Raw genomic sequence first — 13,163 nt, forward strand, 5'->3', positions numbered from 1 at the left:
TGGTCAAGAGTTCATGCAATAATAAACAGAGGAAGAATGATGACTTCTAACATCATCGAATGTATCAATGGATGCCTTGTTGAGGCACGGCAGCTACCTATATTAGAATTCTTGGAGGAGGCTAGAATTCTATTTGATTCTTGGCACTGTAAAAATAGAGAGATTTTCTCGTAGACAAAGGAAATATTAGGGAGAAGGTTTAAAGAGATTTTGATTCTAAACACGCGTCTAAAAGTTCAAGAATGAAGGTATGTATCTTGGCCCCAAAGGGTTATGTATCATTGGTGAGGTGATGTAACAGTGTGCTTTCCAGATTTATTGATTTAGATCATGTAATGTGTCCCAAACTTTCTTAATCTTTGCAGGTTGTTCCATCATCTGAGTTTATGTTTTCAGTTTATGAATCTGGAAGAAGATACATTGTATGCCTTGAGCGAAAAATATGTAATTGTGAAAGATTTCAACTAGATGAGATACCTCGTGCACATGAATTTGCTATTTTAAAAAGAAAAAATATTATAGAAATGCATCCAAACTACTCTGATTACTACAAACCAGATGCATTAGCTAAAATTTATAAGGTTCCAATGGTTTCAATGTCTGATAAAGAAGATTGATCGGTTTCAGAGTATATTTCAAATGAATTATTTTTGCCTTCTAAATTCAAAAGGATGTCGAACAACCAAGAAAGAGAAGAAAAAAATTCATATGAAAAGCTAACATCAAACACAAATTGTTGTGGACAAGAAGGTCATAACCGACGAACTTGCACTTTTATTCCTACGAAGAAGTGATATAATGTTCTTATGATACATTAATATTACTGATACTTTAATCTTTCAATATAGATTTATATTGAATTTGAATAAATGTTATTTAATCGTTTGGAATAACAATGTATCTTATTTTTTGAATTATTGAGAAATTCAATATAGATTTATCATTTAGTTGCGTGACTGGTTCTTTTTTAACACTGGACTAGTTGTTATCTTAAGTTTTAGAAAATGATACATTAAATTTGGGGGAGAAATAATCAATGTTATATCATTTTATTGGTTATATTTTATGATATGTATTAGTTATTTAGTTGGTAAAGATCAGAATATTCATGTGTTTGTGCAAGAGTTTGTTTACTCGTTTCTCATTTGCATAAGTAACATTTTATAACTGATAAATGGATGGTATTGATTTTATTTTAGAAATGTATCAGAGACATTGAATTTAGATATTTAACCTTAGAAATTTAGAGGAGTAAAAAAAGTTACCAACACGAAGATATATTCAACAACAACTAATAAGTATCCTTTCAAATGAGATTTGAGTTTGACAGATTGAATATTTATACATAACATTTCAATTGATACTGCTCTGATTACTACAAGCTAGAGGCATTGACAAATACTTATGAATTGCCAACGGTTCCAATGCTAGATAAGCAAGATGTGTCTGTTTCGAAAGAAATTTTGGAAGAGGTCATTTTGCAACCAAGATACAAAAAGATGCAGGAAGACCAAAGAAAGGAAGAAAAAAGAACTTTAATGAGAAGCTAAGTACGAGTACAAACTGTTGTGGTTGTTGTGGTCATGAAGGCCATAACAGAAGGACTTGTAATTTCAATCCCAAAAAGAAATGATATTTTGATTTCCCAAGATACATTCAATTTAGATCAAGTACTTATGTATCTAGTATTTTTTTATAATGACGTAGTTGTTTTTTAAAAAAAATTTAGAAAACCAAGAGTTTTAACATTTTAGTGGTTATATTTGATACATAGTTCAACTTGGTAGATGCCCATGAACAGATGAATACTCTATGTGTCAGAAAAAAATTGAATATTAATAACTAACACATGAATGATTGATAATTATTTTCATTGTAATTTACTTGATACTCAAGTAGTTAAAGTTATTAAATATCAAAATAAATAGATTAAGTAAGATATTTAAGCTGACACGTGTCACTGGTACATCTGATAGATGTCTCTCATATATTTTCAAAACAAAGAGAATGTGTTAGATATAAATCTGATATTGATTTAGGCTTATTTGGTACAAAGCACTGCAAGTTTTTTATTAAAACGTATCAAATACATTAAAGACGGATACATTAAAATAATGCATGAACTTTCAACTTATATTTGAGTTTGATACATTGATTACTGATACATGACCATTCGACATATATTTAAGATTGATACATTGAAGAATGTTGTATAAGCTTTCAACTGCTATCTGTAAATGATATATCAGAATAATGTATCTTCCACAAAAAATGATACATAAACATTGTTATGTAACTGGTATATTGAAAGGCTAGGTATCATGAACAAAACTGATATTAATTTAGACTTATTACATACAATGCACCACAGATTCAAAGTGTTTATAATCTATATTTTTAGATTGATATATTAAAGACTTGTACATAGAATTGATACATAAGAGAGATGTAACTGATACAAAGATTTATATTATGAATAACAAAAAGTTATATTCAACAACACCTGCTAAATAGTTGTACAGCAAACTATTAACATAGTATTTTTTCCAAAAAACCTTACAAATAGTACATAACCAACAAAATGTTTACTATTGGTGCCAAAACAAAAGTCTACATTTACTACTATCTATTTTAAAAAAATTACTCGACGTCCACCGGTTTTCCTTGACCAGGAGAGACGAAATCTCTCTTAGACTTTTTTGAATCGTCATTTTCACTAACATAACCATTCTTGTCCCTCCAACAACCATAATTTCACAATAACGAGGCGTATCTTGAACAAAAATATTCGACATGTACTTCAGTAGTTGGATTAGAAATTTCATCACTAAGATATTCAGCAAAAATAACTACGAACACACCACAATCCCTACAAATAAAGTATTAACCAACTTTTAAAAAGTAAAAATGATATTTTAATGAATTAAATATGCATAGTATTTAATACTCACAAGCTATCGCTTCCTTGTTGCACAATGCCTTCAACATATTCAACTTCAAAAGGGTGACATGCTTCAATCATGTTACCGGTTGATTTGTCCTTGTATGAATCAAGTGATGACCAATCAGTACGTTTATTCTTCTAAAAAAACCACTATCCTGAAGGTATGTAGGTAGCATTACTGCTATCGTTTGAATCTCTGGGAAGGATTTCTACTTTTTTTTCAGAGGATAAATCGTAGACGCGTATCAACCTCTTTTTCAACACAACTACTGTCAGAACCCAATAAAAATCCTTATCACAGTTTATCAGAATGTATAACTCATTTACCAAATACCATGGCAATAAATGGAGATTAAGAAACCTCTGATTATTTTTTTTACAGACCTCTCGTGATGAGCTACAACAGAGGTCTGTGCCATCTCTTCTTGGGTAGAAATATCAGGAGGATTGTGATAGTATCTTGTGTGTGCAGATTCGATATAAACTTTGAAAATACAGCTTGTTATTGATTATCGATACTGATTGACCAACTGCATTTTGAATTTCTTCTGAAGGTAGTAAAATATTACATCAATGTGCTGCACATTTTAAGAAAATATTAGTTATACAAATTGATACATAGTTAGTAAACAAATTAGAAACATCTATATTAGATGTATCTGATCCATAGTTCTTATGTATTAGACAGTGTGTTTGAAATGTATCAGACAGTGTCTTGTACTATATCAAAAAATAATTACCTCATCATTCCAATATCTGTTCGGCTGTGACATGAGGTAGAATCAGTTCTTATCCTGAGGAAATACCACTACAAAGTCTATTTTTTCAAACCCGAATGAAGAGCACTTTGCTTTGTAGTGTTCCTCCTTTAATTTTCGAAATGAAAATTTATATTAAAATGAGAGTACATAGATAATAAACAGCTTGTATTGATATAAATTGTAAATCTCATACTTATTTGTTGGCATGCGACTTTAATAGTACCTTATCTATCCATTGAGAATAGTTGGTGATAAGCTCGGTTGAAGACTATAACATATGCCAAAGCCTTCAAAGAGGTGTATTTAATACTTATCAGTCAACATTTTTTTCTTACCTTTTTTACTCGATTCAAAATTTGTTAGGTACGGTGATTGTAAGATCTTAGAAGGCATCTTACTTCGTGGAAGAGGTGTCTTCGCATCATCTGACAACACAATGAATTTGGATAGAAGAGTGGTAGGCAGTTGGCTATCACGTAGTAGACATTCAGCTTGAGCTACTTGTTCATGACTAATGGCAGTCAATGGCGTAATCGATAATAAAACTCCGTATATTAGAGCATCTACCACCTCTCGAGTTTCAGACGATATTGAGGTTGAAGTTTTGGAATCTTACTTTTTAAGAATGATAAAAATATTATGACTTTAGTATAATAATCTGTACTAAATTTAATGAATCAGATACAAGTATGGAATATTATCGATACATCGAGCTTGATTTTGTCTTTATCAATCTGCTCAACATTTTCTTTAAAGTCTCTCTTGCATCTTTCATGGCATATTTTGATTCTTTTGATGCATTATCCTAAATTAAATGTATCATGTCAATACTAAACTTATTAATGTTGAATGTATCATAAGAATTGATCTGATACATTATCTTTAATGTATCAAAAGCAATAGGCACTTCAAAAGATTCTGCAGTAGCTGATTCCATGTGATGTGCTGATACATCCTTCAATTATAGTGGAATATTGGATGGTTCTGCTTCCTACAAATATAATAATAACAATTACTTATATAAATGACTATTGAAATGAAAAATAAAGGATCTGATACATGACCATGAAATGTATCAAGAGCCATAGATCATCATAGATGTATCAGATACAAGAGTTATGTAGCATCAGATTGGTCAAAAAATTAGTTCTGACACATTACCTTTAATATATCAATAGCAACCTGCTCTCTATGGAATTCTGTAGCATCTGATTCCATGTGATGTTCTGATATATCCTCCATTTCTTATATCTTCTTGGATAAATATAATAATAATAATAATACCAACAACAACAACAATTACTTATGAAAATGATTATTAAAATGAAAAATAAAGAATCTGATATATGACCATGAAATGTATCAAGATATATAGATCATCACAGATGTATCAGATACAAGAGCTATGTAGCATCAGATTGATCATAAAATTAGTTCTGATGCATTACCTTTAATGTATCAGTAGCAACCTGTTGTTCAAGTATTCTGCAGCATGTGATATCATGTGATATTCTGATACATCCTCTATTTCTTGTATCATCTTGGATGGTTCTGCTTCCTACAATTATAATAACAATTACTTATAAAAATAACTATTAAAATGAAAATTAATGATCTGATATATGACCATAAAATATATCAAATTGTTTAAAAGTATATCAAAATAGAAAAACAGGATTATCAAGAATTATATGATGTATCTATCTGAATATCTTTCTGGCTATGAGATTGGGCATGTGCTATAGGGGAATCAGATTTATTTGGATCAGTGTGCTCCTTCAATACAATAGGTGGTTGTTGTTGTTCAACCACATGGATTGGTTGAATAAAATCATCTTTTTGAATTGGAGATGATGTGCCAGTGGTGCACTGTATTGTCAATAACTTTCAAGAGATCAATATAATTTGAAACAATTTTATTCTCTAGTCGCTTGAACTTCCGATCAACCTTAATACAATAATATGAAAAATCAGAATATATCAACTTATTAACAGTATATTGAATAACTTAAATCTTATACTAATAACTTACGTATTTTTTTAGAAACTACTTTATGGCTTTGAATTTCACTTGAGCAAGTTGGTCCGATTGACCAAAAGATTCACCTTCTACTAGAATGGATTTTTTACCATGCGCAGTCTTTGCCATTGATTTTGAAGTAGTGAAAACATACTTTTTTGATGGTTTTGGTGGTAGGATATTTTTTTCTTTGTTAGACGTTTCTACTAGAATGATTTTTTTACCATGGGCAATCTTCATTTTTTTAGGAGGAGGTAGAGAAGATGTATCAGCAACACGACTAGATATTCTTAACAATTCTTCTGGTGGTTTAGTTGTTGAAAAGTCCTCAAAGCACGGAGTTCTTGAAGTTTCATTCGTTTGGCTTTGACAGTCGATGTAGTAGTTTCAATAGAAGGTTCACTGCTAGAAATGGTAAGTGATTTCAATTCATCTCGTGTTGGGATAAGATTGAAGCATATATACTGGGGAAAAAATAAGAGTGAAAAGTATAAAAAGAAAAAAAAGGATCAATGTGTATCATGATATCATTATAGAGACCTAATATATACAGAGCTCTAATATATCCGATTTAATATTATTAAAAGTATATATCATGAGTTCATCATAGATACCTAATGTATCATATTCAAGAATAATGAATGTATCATAAATATTATGAATACTGAATCAGTGCAAAATTGAAAACTAAATAATCTTAAACTACAGTTAATTAGCATCAGATGATATATATACATTTAATATAAATATAAATAGGATTTTATGAAATATACCTCACTGAAAATGCTAGACATGAAAGTCTCATATTTAGGCTTGACCGCAATAACACGTCAATTAAGAATTTTAGGGATACGATTACTCACTCTTATATCAATTTCAGAAGGGACTTGAGATGCACATTCATAAATCCATGCATTGAGAGCGTATGGCATGCTGCCCAAATGATACATTTATTTGGCAGTAGTAAACTCCTGCCTCATGCCTTTTAATAATTTGAAAAATGTTACTTTACCCCATGTGAACTGCTCATATCTGCCATCCTTTACCATCCTAAATTCATCAACATAAATAGTGAATCACCTAGTTGAGAAAAGACAAAAGTGTGAATGAAGTAGAGAATGGTCATTTGAACAACGTCTTCATTGATTTTCTATCCTCCAATCAGGAAATGCTAAATGAAACATCTTTTGTTTACCCTATTTTTTGCACCAGGAAAATATCTTATAACACCTCAGTTGAGAAAAGACAAAAGTGTGAATGAAGTAGAGAATGGTTTTTTCTAAAGGATTGCCAGGTGATCCACATTATCTGTGAAGTTCTACGTAAGTTATTGATTGGGATGTCTTACATAACAAAGCTACTTGAGTACACGTCGAGCTTAGGTAGCAAGGATTACATAGGTTCTTAAAGTAAGACGAGATTACGAACCCACGGAAGAGAGAAAAAGAGGCGTAGCACATACTTAAAAAAAGTAGGTGATACACCTACTTGAACTAAGTAGGTGATGCACCTACTTGGACTAAGTAGGTGATGCACCTACTTGGACTAAGTAGGTGATGCACCTACTTGGACCAAGTAGGTGACACACCTACTTGGGGTGGACCCCACACTGTTACATGACAGCTTTAGATTGGGTGCATGGATGAGGTGGCGCCCTAAGGGCTGGACACGTGTCACCCCTAGGGGATGCCACATATCATACTTTAAGGGAGCATATATATACATGTTAAGATGACTAAGAAGTCATTTTTTAGCCTTACACTTAGAAATTTGAGAGGAAAAACTTAGATAATAAGATAGAGTACCTACGGCAGCAACAAGGAAGAAAGAGAGCTACGGGTTTGTCCAATTAAGGTAGTCCCTTTGATTTTGTTCTGTCAATTAATTGTCTAAGGTATTCTTTTGTTAAGTAGCGGTGTTTAATAACGTAAAATTTATAGTTGGGGCAGCGAGGAGGTTCTTGTTCTTGGTAGCAAACCCATTTTTGAATATGACTTCCGTTAGGAATATTAGTATAACTCCTTTTGTAAAGCTTCGTTTTGAGTGATTCAAGATGTTTTGGAAATCTATTTCATAGGGCTATAACTTTTATTTAGGCTCGAAAACCTAGTTTTTCTTTTAACTGCTCGAAAAAGGGTGATGAAGTATAGGGGAGGTGCTGCCCAGATTTTGTTTTGAAAATCCTACATGGACACTTGTTAGTATTTTGGGCATATCTTTTTGTAACAGTGAGACAACATACTTAAATTTGGCAGCGTCAGAACACTCTAACTGCTCGAACACTCTTTCAATCCATTCCAACCACTGCTCGGCATCTGTAGGATCAACAGTGCCTTCAAACTCAGCTCCATCCATTTTTCTCATTTTCTCAAAGTTCATTTCATCAGGGTCAGGCACTCTTCTAGCCATGTGACAAAATAAATCGGTCATTTGTTGAAAAGGGGATCAACAGCAGGAGCACTATGACTCATTTGCGGATGTGGCCCAACTCTCGTACCCTGATTACTTCCCGCTTTTGATCTCTTTGTACTAGGAAGATTAGAATCAGAAAAATATTCTCCAACCCCTTTTTATAGATGAAGTTAGGCATTAAAGGTATTTAAACCCTCACGAGCGGCTTTCATAAGTCTATTAGAAGTAGAAGATGCCACGACTTGATTCCTTTCTCAAGGAATATCACATTGCATTAGGGACATGTACATGATGCATATGTACTATATACAAAAAACAACATATAACAAAATAAACAGTACATCAACAAGTCACAACAAAAGTCCTAAAAACATAAACCTAGGCTCTGATACCAACACTTGTAGCACCCCCTTTGGGAGGATGCCACTTATGAAATAAAAGATAGTTTTTTTTTTTTTTTAAATCACAAATAGTCAAGATCCGAATCGAGAGGCATGTCAATATCGATGACAAGTCACTGTAATAAGAAGGACAAAGTCCCATCAAGAATACAAAATAATCAAGCAATTCGTACAAGTGAGCGGTTTAGCGAAAGTTTTGCAATATTTGAGATAATAGTCATACCATAATACAAGACAAGGAGTAAAGAAACAACCCATCAAAATACTTCAAATTTTAGAAAAATAAAATATTCTAAGTTCAAATGTATACACAAATCTTGGCGTTTTAGCATATAACAGGTTCTACCACAACTCGAGGAGCTCAATTCCTCTCTCTCATAAACTGCCTTTAGGACTCGATATGGCCATTATGAATTTTTCGTGATGCCATTTGGGTTGATGAATGCTCCTGCGATATTTATGGATCTGATGAATCGCGTATTTAAACCTTATCTTGATCAATTTATAGTGGTTTTTATAGATGATATTTTAATATATTCCAAGGATAATGAAGATCATAGAAAGCATCTTCGAATTATTTTGCAAATTCTGCAAGAGAAGAAGCTTTATGCCAAGCTTTCTAAATGGGAATTTTGGCTCGGTGAAGTGGCCTTTTTGGGATATATTGTGTCGGCGGCAGGTGTGAAAGTGGATCCTAGTAAAATTCACGCTATTGTTGATAGGAAACCACCTAAAAGCCCAACTGAAGTAAGTAGTTTCTTGGGTTTAGCGGGATACTATAGAAGGTTTGTTAAAGGCTTCTCCATTATAGCCTCCCCTTTAACTAAACTCTTGAGAAAGGATGTCAAGTTTGTATGGGATGGCAAATGCCAGGAGAGTTTTGAAAAACTCAAATCTTTATTAACGCAAGCTCCTATACTTACTCCACCAACTGAAGGGAAGGAATATGTGATATATAGTGATGCCTCTTATCGTGGTTTGGTTGTGTATTGATGCAAGAAGGGAAAGTGGTTACGTACGCTTCCCAAAAATTAAAACCACACGAGCTAAACTATCCTACTCATGACCTTAAGCTCGCTGCCATATTATTTGCCTTGAAAGTATGGAGGCATTACTTATATGGTGAAAAGTGTCACATATTTACTGATCACAAGAGTTTGAAGTACTTGGGTACACAGAAATAGTTGAATTTGAGGCAATGTAAATGGCTTGAACTCATTAAAGATTATGACTACACGATCGATTATCATTCGGATAAAGCCAATGTGGTAGCAGATGCACTAAGTCGTAAAGCCTTTGCTAGTTTATCTCTAAGCCACTTGCCTTTGTTTCTTAAATTAAGAGCCGTGAATGCTTGTCTTGCATTTAACTCTGATGGATCTATTGCTGCCGGTTTGCAAATCAAACTAGTTCTACGTGAACAGGTGAATGAAGCACATACTTCAACATATGCAATGCATCCTGGAGGTACTAAAATGTACCAAATCATTAAAGAACACTACTGATGGGATGGTATGAAGAAGAACATTGCGGAGTTTACTTCAAGATGCTTAGTTTGTCAATAGATAAAGGCCGAGCATCAAGTCCCAACTGGTTTGTTACAACTCTTGTCGATACCTGAGTGGAAATAGGAAAGAATAACTATGGACTTTGTTTCTGGGCTTCCACGCACTCAAAGAAATCATGATGCAATTTGGGTTATAGTTGATAGGCTAACCAAAAGTGCTCATTTCTTGGCCATCAATGTGGACTACCCACTTGAACGTCTAGTAGAATTGTATGTTCAGGAGATTGTGAGGTTACATGGAGTTTCTGTTTCCATTATATCTGACCGAGACCCAAGGTTTACATTTAGATTCTGGACTAGATTGCAAGAAGCTTTGGGCACTAGATTGAACTTTAGTACATCTTTCCATCCTCAGACAGACAGTCAATCTGAGAGGGTGATTCAAATCTTGAAAGATATGCTTCGAGCTTGCATTATGGAATTTGAAGGTAGTTGGGATAGACACCTAGCCTTAATGGAATTTGCCTATAATAATAGCTACCAATCAAGTATAGACATGCCACCCTATAAATTCTTATATAGGAGAAAGTGTAAAACTCCTCTTTGCTAGAGTGAAGTTGGTGAACGGAAACTGGTTGGTCCTGAGATTGTGCAACAAACAGAAGATAAGGTGAAAGTCATCAAGGATCGTCTAAAAATTGCTTCAGATAGACAAAAGTCTTATGCTGATCTTAAGAGGCGTGAAATTGAATATCAAGTAGAAGATACGGTGTTTTTAAAGGTTTTTTCATGGAAGAAGATTATGAGATTTGGCCAAAAAGGAAAACTTAGTCCTCAATTTATTAGACCATATGAAGTACTTGAGAGAGTTGGTCCAGTTGCATATAATTTAGCTCTTCCACCGGAGTTAGATAAAATCCACAATATCTTCCATATTTTTATGCTTAAAAGATATCGCTCCGATCCATCTCATGTTCTTCCTGTCGAATCCATTGAGATAAGTCCTGACTTGACATATAATGAGGAACCTATCCAAATCTTGGCCCGTGAGACTAAAGATCTTAGAAACAAGAAAGTTCCATTAGTAAAAGTCCTTTGGAGGAATCAGACTGGCAATGAAGAAACCTGGGAGCGAGAAGAGGATATGTGAATTCAATATCCATATTTGTTTTGAGTATAAGGTAAATTTCAAGATGAAATTTCTTAAGGGGGGAGAGGTGTAACACTCCAATTTTCTTTTTATGGTTTTTTCTAAAGGATTGCCAGGTGATCCACTTTATCTATGAAGTTCTACGTAAGCTATTGATTGATATGTCTTACAAAACAAAGCTACTTGAGTACACATTGAGCTTAGGTAGCAAGGATTACATAGATTCTTAAAGTGAGACGAGATTACGAACCCACGGAAGAGGGAAAAAGAGGCATAGCACCTACTTGAAACAAGTAGGTAATGCACCTACTTGAAACAAGTAGGTAATGCACCTACTTGGACCAAGTAGGTGACACACCTACTTGAGGTGGACCCCACGCTACCACGTGGAAGCTTTGGATTGGGTGCATGGATGAGGTGGCGCTCTAGGGGATGTCACATGTCACACTTTAAAGGAGCATATATATACATGTTAAGATGACTAAGAAGTCATTTTTCAGCCTTACACATAGAAATTTGAGAGGAAAAACTTAGAGAATAAGATAGAGTACCTACGGCAGCAACAAGGAAGAAAGAGAGCTACGGGTTTGGCCAATTAAGGTAAGCCCTCCGATTTCATTTTGTCAATTAATTATTTAAGGTATTCTTCAGTTAAGTAGCGGTGTTTAACAACGTAAAATTTATAGTTGAGGCAGCGAGGAGGTACTTGTTCTTGGTAGCAAACTCATTTTTGGATATGACTGCCATTAGTAATATTAATATAAATCCTTGTGTAAAGCTTCGTTTCGAGTGATTCAAGAGGTTTTGGAAACCTATTTCATAGGGATATAACTTTTATTTAGGCTCGAAAATCTAATTTTGCTTTTAGCTGCTCGAAAAAGGATGATGAAGTATAGGAGAGGTGCTGTCCAGATTTTGTTTTAGAAATCCTACATGGACAACTATTAGTATTTTGGGCATATCCTTTTGTACAGAATTGATGTAGAGGTGATTCAAAATTTTATGCGACCCTAAGACACATGTCTATAATGTTTCTTGAGGACACAAAGCCTATTTCCCCTATTTACCCTTTCGAAACTGAGCAAACCTACAGGACAGTAGGCTGTCTAGAATTCCGATTTGAATAGTTTAGGCTGATTTTTAATAATTTCATGTTTAGTTTCGTTATGATGAGACTCTTAAACTTAAGTAGATATTTTATTGTGTATTTAAGGTGTATATGTGCTTATACAAGCTAAGAGGAACTGTTTGACGAAGTGGATTTTGGTTGGTCTATGGCAGAGAGGAATTGAGCTTCTCGAGTTGTGGTAGAACCTATTGTATGCTAAAACGCCAAGGTTTGTGTATACACTTGAACTTAGAATATTTTATTTTTTTGAAATTTGAAGTATTTTGATGGATTGTTTCCTTATTCCTTGTCTTGTATTATGGTATGACTATTATCTCAAGTATTGTAAAACTTTTGCTAAACCCCCCATTTGTACAAATTGCTTGAGTATTTTGCATTTTTGATGGGACTTTGTCCTTCTTGTTACGGTGACTTGTCATCGATATTGTCATGCCTCTCGATTCGGATCTTGCTCATCTTGACTTTGGATTTATATTTTATCTTGACGATGGGATTTTCGTCCATTTTTTAGTACGAGTGGAAAGCCACTTTCAACATGGTTCTTGATTCTCTTGTTATTGGGTGACGACCCTTCTTGATATGGGCTTCGGTCCTTCTTGATTTTGAGGCTTCGGTCCATCTTGATATTGATTGTGCTTAGTGTGAAGGCATGACGTACCTATTGGGCAAAAATGATTATTTGACAACTCTTTCAAATTGAATTATAAGTTTCTTGATACTTGAGCCTTCGAATATTGATATTGATTTTGAAACTCTTCAAGGTTTGTATTCGATACTTTGATATAATTGTTCACTTGGGCTTACTTTTACCTTATTGAGCCACCTGCGATAAACTAGGG

Source organism: Solanum dulcamara, chromosome 4 (genome assembly GCF_947179165.1).
Source record: "Solanum dulcamara chromosome 4, daSolDulc1.2, whole genome shotgun sequence".
In the NCBI taxonomy this organism is placed as follows: Eukaryota; Viridiplantae; Streptophyta; class Magnoliopsida; order Solanales; family Solanaceae; genus Solanum; species Solanum dulcamara.